The sequence below is a fragment of the Astatotilapia calliptera genome, chromosome 20, assembly GCF_964374335.1.
Source record: "Astatotilapia calliptera chromosome 20, fAstCal68.1, whole genome shotgun sequence".
Taxonomy (NCBI): Eukaryota; Metazoa; Chordata; class Actinopteri; order Cichliformes; family Cichlidae; genus Astatotilapia; species Astatotilapia calliptera.
Window position 1 is genome coordinate 2,986,111 of NC_137441.1, and position 9,529 is coordinate 2,995,639.

The window sequence follows — 9,529 nt, forward strand, 5'->3', positions numbered from 1 at the left end:
TGACAACAGCCACATACTAAAAGAAGAGCTCAACAATTTCTTTGACTTGTCATTTCAATTGATCTGACAATCTGTTATTTATTGTTATTTAAACACAGATAAATATTATTTTGAGAAACAATCATCTGATTTCATGCGTCTGAATACACTTATTTTAAAATAAGCAGGTCAACTAAAGTTCTTGAGATAATAAAAAAGGTTTCATATTAATTGTTTAATATTCTTTTTAAATTAAAAGAGACCTTAAGACTAGATGAATTTCACACTGATCCCCACTTACTTATTATTTGATTTTTTTTTTTATTTTCAGTGCCCTATCTACAAAGTGACCACACAGAAATGAAGAAAACAGAAAGGCAAACACATCAACAACAAAGAAAAGTGAAGACAGAAACACAAAATCGCAATTTAAGGGGAAAAAAAATCAAAGAGAAATAAATGACAAAGAAATTACATCAATCAAGCAAGACATGTAAATGACTAGATAGTGGCACAAACAAAAAAAAAATAGTCACAAAAAATACAGAGACATGAATGGAGCAGGCAGCATACAAATGTTGGTGATTACCTCATAAAGGTGAAAGAGTCCAACAGCAAGTATTAAAAAGTGATCAGATTTAAATATTAAAGCTTTTTTCACAGCACAGATCCTAAAATTCCAAAGCAGAAAAATCACAAATGTAGATAATTTATTGGACTTAGTTACTGAAGCTGCTACAGGGACTCCCAAGCTTTTATTTCTTTTATTGGAGGTCACGAGTCAACATGTTTGTTCAGAAAAAAGGTCTAGAATAATGACTTCTCACAAGAACACGACCATATTCACTGTAAAAAACTTTGACATTAATGATGTACTAATGATTTTCTTGTATAACAGTAAAAGGTGTTCTACTTTGTGCATCTGGCTTACTGCTCTTGTGACAATTGTATATATGTGTGTTAAAGAAATATATGAATATAGAGTGCATGCATCAACCGACATTACATTTCTACACGGTTAGGAATATATCACCACCTGTTGCTTTGGCATGTTCCTGGCAGCATTTAGACAGGATTAAAAAAAAGAAAAAAAGAAAACGGAAAATCTCTGTTTTCAAAAATACCCGTGTACATGTGGACCTAGCCTTAGACTCAAACTGGCTTTTTACATCAATGCCACAAAATTGCAGTTACCTGCAAACATTAAGGGCAGCACCATGCAGGAACAGGAGAACCTGTTATATATTATATTTGTCCAAATCCATCCCATACAAAAGAAAACAAATATAAAGTCACTAAATAATCTCTTACACATTTAACAACTTTAATGTAACTATAAGTTGAATGTTGGACAGTCATTTATAAGAAAAAGACTTAAATATAAAATACAATAATAATCATGTGGAATTAGTTTGTGGAGTTTTATGATTTTTAAATGACTTTAAATTGCCGTTCAAGGCAATTTCAGTACGGTGCTGTAAAAGATGTTGACAGTCAGTCACTTCTGCTGCTGTTTCAGATCTCACTGTGGATCCATACTACCATTTTTTTCCCCTGTCTTTGTTCTTTGGAAAGTTTTGGTATGCTTGAGTTTTTAATCATTTGTGCAGCAACATCAAAACATTCTATCCATTTATGCTCATTTCCACCCTCTTCACCATTTCCTCCTCCATTTCCATTTCCTCCTCCGTTCTCATTTCCACCTACGTTTCCTCCTCCATTTCCATTTCCTCCTCCGTTCTCATTTCCACCTACGTTTCCTCCTCCATTTCCATTTCCTCCTCCGTTCTCATTTCCACCTACGTTTCCTCCTCCATTTCCATTTCCTCCTCCGTTCTCATTTCCACCTACGTTTCCTCCTCCATTTCCATTTCCTCCTTCGTTCTCATTTCCATTTATTTTTTCAGAGATCATTTTAAGTAACTCATCTTTCGCTGCTTTTCTCAAAGTGTCTTTCAGTACATCTTCCCCTTCTTCCAGGATCACGCTGTCATAGACTTGTCTTCTGCTGCAATAGCATCTCCGGTCAATTAGTGACATCAGGGCTGCCAGAAAAATGATACCGAAGAGCACAGAGAAGCCTATACACTGAAAAAGAAACATAAAAAAATCTGCTGATTACAGGCTGATCGATTAAAATAAGAATCCAGCAAACATTTTGACTTTCCATAATCACTGGCTGGGACATGTGTAAAAATCCAGTCTTTAAGTCTGACATCATTAGCTATTTCTGGATCCAAACTCTGCTTCAGGTCCCAAGTCAAACAAACACTGAGGTTTACGAACTGATTAAATTCTTTCATCTTTAATAAAATGATCAGTGTGGCTGCTCTACCAGGTGTAACAATTAAGCTTAACATCCAGGCATCCATGAAAACAGAATTTATGAAATTTAACGGAGTTAGAAGCCAGCAGGAAGTCAGTTTGCTAGCTTAACCTTCCCATAGCTATTTGCGCGTCTGACTACATCCAATTATTTAAATCACGATTAAAAACTCACTTATTTAATCTTTCTTTCCTGGTTAGTTGATGCCTGTATTTTATACTTAATTCCTATTTTATCTATGTTTTTAGCAAGTTTGATTTGATATTCACTTTTAATCTTGTGTAATTAGTGCTATTGACCTGTTAGCATATTCAGTTAATTTTTTGTTAATGGTCTTATATTAATCATGTTTTAACCTGCTGTTTTATTTTGAATCACTTTGGTGTTACATGGTGGCTTCTGCACAGCTATAAACACATTAGCACATTGACAATGGTCGTGTCCAAATTCATGGGCTGCATCCTCCTGAGGCCGCATTTGTAGACCGATTACGTCACAGCGACGCGCCTAAGGCTGTCCAAATTCGTCGACTCCTCCGAATGCAGCCGACAAATGCGTCCTCCTTTTCCCCGAATTTGAAGGATGGGTCGGGTGTGTCCTTCGTGGCCCACCATATCCCAGAATTCATAGCGCGGCCCAGCCAAACTCCAGTTTCCAACAATGGCGGCCGCTACTAAGTTTTAAAATTACTCATACTAATCTTTCTGAGTCACAAAATAAACTTTTAACATATTTTCAGGCGAGAAAGTAGTTGTGTAAACATCAAATATCTGCTCGGTTTATCAAGATATCGCATATTTGCAAAAGTGCTTCGACGTTTTCGGAGACGTCTGCTACCCACCAGCTCGATAGCTAGCCGGGAGCTCGAGGGTTACTGATGCGGCCGAGAACGGCACAACTCCCGGCACATCATTTTCAGATCACCGCGGAGTTTCGCTGCTCGGGTTAAACGTAATATATAAGTCACTTAGACAACCTAAAAATGTTATTGTTGGGCTTTTTTCAGTGTTTTGTTTGTTCGTGAGTAAATCGGTTTTGCTGAGATTAAAGTTATTAGATTAGATTAGATAAAATAAAACTTTATTAATCCCCCGGGTGGGTTCCTCCTTGATTTTTACACAGCTGACTAAACGTCAAACAGAAAACTGATTAAACAGCAGTATGAGACAGTTGAGAATTTACGCCAGTGTCCTGTTATATTTTAGATAGCAAGGATCAGACGGCTGAGTTTATTAAACTCCACCGAGACAGCGGTGACGCTAATCAGAAGGCTAGACCGTCCAATTTCACGGCCGTTTACTTCCGGCCTACCCGATCTTCTGAGGACCCGGCCCACGTAGACCGCGAAGGCCGGGTCCTCAGGAGGATGCAGCCCATGAATTTGGACACGACCAATGTTGCCAACTTAGCGACTTTGTCGCTATATTTAGCGAGTTTTCAGACCCCCTTAGCGACTTTTTTCTAAACAGCGACTAGCAAATCTGGCGACTTTTTCTGTTGTTATTGGAGACTTATGACAACTTTTTCACATGAGCGCACGTATCAATCTTACTTTTAACAAGCAGCGGGTGCTGCTGTGGACACCTCGCCCATGTGGAAAAGCTCACAGGCGGCAGGTAGTCCTTACGCAGCAGTCGCCCCCAGCTGATGTCAGAGCAGGAGATATTCACCCCTACGCGTACAACTGCAAATGAATTGCGCATGAGCGAAGCCGCTGCAACGCAGGGTGGGAGCAGCAGTAACTGTACATTTTTCTTAGTGCATTGATTTAAGAATCAATGCACTAAGAAAAATGTACTAAAAATGTACTAAAATACATCATTCCAACCACTGCAAACTTAGAAATCAGATGTCCTTGCAGACATACACACACCAAAAAAGTAACTTCGCCAGTGTGCCTATTTCGGGTCACTTTCCCGGTCCCAAGTCCGGATAAAGAAGGAGGGTTGGAATTATTGAAAACAATAATAAGACAATAGAAAAAGAATTTGTAAATTGAAATTCAATTTGTAAATTGAATTTAGAATAAATATATTCTAAATGCTTTTAGGGTGTTTTTTACTCACTTTATGTCTCTTCCACTATGTATTTCTCTCTCCTACAGCATCTGTTACAATTACATAGGCAGGACCAATTATGCAAATTAGGCAATGACATGATTTTTTGGACAGCCAATAGCGATTTTCCTTACTGAGGAGTTGACAACACTGCACAGTGAAGCTGGAGGATGAATGCTAACGTTTTTGGAAGCAGGTTTTATCATGTCATCACTTAAAGACCAGATAGTTCCAAAGAGAAACTCAACCAACATCATGGGCATTACAATGATGTGAGTTTGCATGTCAGTGTGACTTAAATACCCTTGTTAGACTTTCTTGCAGTGGTGTTAGTGAGTTTTACATAACGGTAAGCAGAGATGACGGGGATGTTCAGGCTCCTTTGCAGCCATACAGTATGTCCTATTGAAAGTCTTCTGCAAAATGTGGTCCACAAAAATTTAAAAATGATTTTGCACTGGATATTTATTTTGCAAAGTGGAAGTAACGTATTTAGCCTTCCCCCCAAGTAATAGTTATAATTTACTTAGGTAGATAAAACAGTGCATAGGTTGTGTTAAAATTTGGCTTAACACACATAATAAAGTAAAAGTATTTATGACACTTTTTTAGAATCAAATACATGGTATTATTGGATTACTATTGATTATTCACTGATTTTTATATCTTTTTAATGTTGCAACAGTTGACTATTTTAATTAATTATATATTTCTTTTGTAGCTTGATCTATTATAATGAGATGATGCTGGGACTTCAACAATGTTTGCTGTGACAGAACAGCGTTATAAGATATGAAAAAAGTAAGAAAAAAACTCACTCTTGATTTGTTTTTCAGGGTATTGATGACCACATTTTCTTCAGCTGTTATGTTGGTTTTATCTTTGCAGGCTAACTGTGATTGCTTTTCAGAATGATCATTCTGACAGCAAACATACCAGTCTCCATCGATGAGCACAGAAATAGCCCACAGCGCACCAACACAAAGTGCCTTGATAATGCGACTCCAGAAAACACCACATAATGCTCCCCTGCAGTTTGTATTCGTTTGTTGATCTTGCTGCTCATCAAGTGGTTGATGCTCCGCATCAGGTCGTTGACATTGCAAAGAAGCTAGCTTTTTTAGACACCAAGCTCGGAAAAAAGCTAGCTTTTCTGAACATACAAATATATAGTAGTTGCAGGTTCTCTGTAATGTCTTGTCTGTCCAAAGTATTAAGAAAAAAATTATAAACCCCGGCAGAAGAAGGTATATCCGGCAGTCTGTATCGACATCTATGCACGTGCAGACCACATCTCTGTCAAGTAAAACATTATAAGTAAAACTGCCGACGATGGTGATAAAGACACTGAATTCCCTAAAGGGAAAGTTTTTTAGGAAGTCCCTCATTTCTGGCAGACAGTTTGTTCAACAGAGTTGAACTTGAAATGTGAAGCTATATAAGTAAAAAACCATAAGCCCTGCCTTTTTAGGCGGGGTGAGGAAAGAAAGAGAAAAAAAGAAAGTAAAAAGCCTTCCGCTGTTCTCGAGGGGTGTGAACTTTGTGATTAAATTGTGATTAACTCCTCACAAATATACAGCTGCTTTAGTGCTTCCAAAAGACGGTAGTGACTATTTTGTTTAGAGAACACTGTTATTCTCAAAACCAAGCCCTGCGTTTATGTTTGTATAGATAAAAAAAAAGACAAAATAGGAAGCAACAAGCCAGCACACAGCCAAAGACTTTTTGCAATCAGCTTACTGCAACACAAGAGTCAGGTGAGGTCACTCATCAAATGCACCGGCCTACTCAATGACATCCCTCTGCACCTAGTAATAGCATGTTTTATAAAACAAAAATACAATATGCCTCTTAGTATGGCTTTTAGAGTTTTTAAGCAGGACATAAATATTTTCTGAACAACTATAGGGTTATGCGCTACTTTGCTCTAACTAGGAAAAAAATCTCAAAACTGACATTGAAACTATTTTATGGTCATTTTAATATTAACAACAAATATTTAATATTAACAACCAAATCCACCCCCAAAACAGAAAATTGATTAAATCAAGTTAGAAATGTTTACTCCTGACCAATATTTGGAGTTCATATACAATACTGTGCAAATGTTTTAGGCAGGTGAGGAAAACAATAGCTGCTAAGAAACCATTACTAAGTCAGAAAAGATTTGTTTGGGTTAAACAAACGTATCTTTGTGCGATGCAGAAAAGGTGAATGGATGGTCTCTACATGCATGGTTCCCACTGTGAAGCACCGAGGAGCAGGTGTGATGGTTTGGGGGTGCTTTGCTGATGACACTGTTGGGGATTTATTCAAAACTGAAGCTCATCGACAGAATGACAAGAGTGTGCAAAGCAGTAATCAAATCAAAGGGTGGCTATTTGGAAGAATCCATAAAACATGTTTTGAGTTTTCCCCACTTTGGTCTTTACCACATAATTTCTATATTTGTTGATGCCTTCAGTGAGACTCTACAGTATAAATAGTCATGAAAATAAAGAAAAACCTTTAAATGAGAAGGTGTGTCTAAATTTTTGGCTGGTATTCCAGTTTGTAACCATTTACATTTATAGACACATTTATAAATGACATGCAAAGGAGGAGTAATACTTTATAAAAGATGAATTAAGTATTAATACCTTATCTTTTAGAGACTTGTTGAGGTTTTGGCATTCACATAAATGTAACAGTTTTTAATTAATAAGTTGTGCAAGAACCAAACTTAGGTCTCTGGGGTGGTTGTTCATGTTTATGTACCATTCATTCGCTCATTATGTTAATTACTTTGTGCTAATTTATATGTGGTTTTATTGGAGGAAATTTTTTTTCTACTTCTTCCTCATTTCCTTCAGTCTGTTCTGATAGTTTTGGGCATTCTCCCGCCAGGAATTTGTGGACATCTGTCTCCAGTTTGAGGCAGCGATTAGTATTCTCTCACTGATCCATTCCAGGACTAAAGTTTTTCAGATGGGACTGTGGTTACAACATACCTACAGTGTAGACAAAACAACAGTTTAAATCTCCTGGAATGTCTGTAAAGTCTCACGGCAGAAAGATAAATGAGCCCTAACAAGAAGAGGGGTTTGTTTTCTGCAATTTTGTGATATGCATCTTTCTCTCTCTCTCTCTCTCTGTGTGTGTGTGTGTGTGTGTGTGTGTGTGTGTGTGTGTGTGTGTGTGTGTGTGTGTGAGAGAGAGACTGGGCTAGGGCATGACACTTGCTGTGCATACCGAAAATGTGTGGTCAAGATGTGTGGCCTTGGGTTTCAGTAGTTGGTTGTCATAGGTTTTACTCTTGCAGGACCAGTCGCATGTGTTATCCTACTTTTTGATCGGAGGTGTGTACCCAGCAAAGCTACTGACCTGGCGTCGATTTGTGAATTAATGCTGATAGAGGAATTTAAGAACTGCGTCTACGAGCGCATCGCAGTATACCTTAGCGAACAGAAGGTTTCCTCATTAGAGCAGGCTGCAACACTGGCTGATGAGTTTGCCCTCATCTGTAAAACCAGTGTCATTAAGCATGACCGACGCGACGCCTCAGTGAAGGTTAGCGATGTGCCAGCTGCACAGTACCCAAAGAGTGAGGTACTTGTGTCCCATCCCAAGACAAAACAAAAGTGTTTTTTCTGTTTCAAGTCTGGCCATTTAATAGCAAATTGTGAGGCCTATAAACAGAAACAGTCAGTCTCAAGAGTTAGGAATGTTCTAGCTAACAATGCTAATACAGGCAGATGGAAAGGAGATGAATACCAGAGTGTTAGTGAGAAGATTTGATATACCTTTATTAGTCCCACAAGGGGAAATTTCACAAGTTTTTATGAAGATTGAGGAGATTAGGGGCTGCAGAGGGACGTAATACTGACATATTTCAAAAACTCATACATTATGGCTAAGTGCGCTGCTAGTAGTACTGTTTGTGTCAAAGGTCACAGCTGCGCTTTAGAGCTCTGAAACTTTACACTACAGTAGATCTATTTAAAAATTGGTTATATAGTCTTAAACAAGATGTGAAAATAGCTTTTGTTTGCCAGCAGTAGCGGTTTTTGATACGGGCGACATGGGCGGTTGCCCGGGGCGGCATCAATCAATCAATCAATCTTTATTTATTAAGCACTTTTCATACAAAAAAAAAAAAATGTAGCACAAAGTGCATCATGGGCATCGTCAAAAAATAAATAAAAATTGCTCGTACTTATGCTGCCCCGACATCAGCCAGCGTATACTGGGAATGGCATAGGCACCGATCAGTTTTCTGCCGCCCATTTGCTGGGAGTAAGGGCGCCCACCGTTTGTAAGGTGCGCCTGCTGCTTGTGGCACAAGGAGGAGAGGCCGGGGCGGCGGGGGATTCTCTGGCTGGCTGGAGCAGCATCTAATAACCAACTCGCAAATAAAACAACATAAAACCAAACCAACAAACACGAAAACACCAGACATTATGATACAGACTTGTAATTTGCACCAATGTTTGTTTGTTTTTTTCGAAATTCTATACGCGAAAAGTGAGCGCGAGAGCCCTTGGTGCACCTGCAGTGCAAGTAAACAAACAATAAATATAAGAATAAATATAGAGTAAGAAAACAAATATACGGTCACGGCTGGCGGGGTGAGCCGTGTGGTGTTGGAGGAAAAGGAGGACCCAAAATGCAGCAGTGACTGATGATTCGAGTGACGTTTAATTACAAGTGGTGGAGTGGCAAAAACAGGCAGTGAGGCATGACAAAACAACTGAAGAAACCTAAACTGGGTGAACTAAATGACAAACCTGAGAGCATACAAAAGGGGTGCGGGCAGAGAGCCGCAGAGCCAGGAACGAAACACCATTGAACGCAGACGAGCCGACAGCTATGGAGTGCCAGGACTGCCATAATGAATTAATTAAATACACCATTAAATAATTAATTAAATGTGGCAATAATTAATTAAAATTGGAATTAATTAATTAAATAAATAGTTATGACACATGTAATTAATTAATTATTGACACATTTAATTAATTATTTATGTATTTCACATTTTAATTAATTATTGACACTTTTAATTAATTATTGACACATTTAATTAATTATTGACACATTTAATTAATTATTGACACTTTTAATTAATTATTGACACATTTAATTAATTATTGACACATTTAATTAATTATTTAATGATATATTTATT

General features: G+C 37.9%; 1 long non-coding RNA gene across 1 annotated transcript; it reads right to left on the reverse strand.

Annotated features, from left to right (window-relative positions):
• Nucleotides 1-1,873: 1,873 nt before the first annotated feature.
• Nucleotides 1,874-5,773, reverse strand: LOC145423128 (uncharacterized). Its single transcript, XR_013904225.1, has 2 exons — nt 5,181-5,773; nt 1,874-2,067 (listed from the first exon to the last, which is right to left on the reverse strand). It is a non-coding gene; the product is annotated as an uncharacterized LOC145423128 (long non-coding RNA).
• Between the last annotated feature and the right edge of the window lie 3,756 nt (nt 5,774-9,529).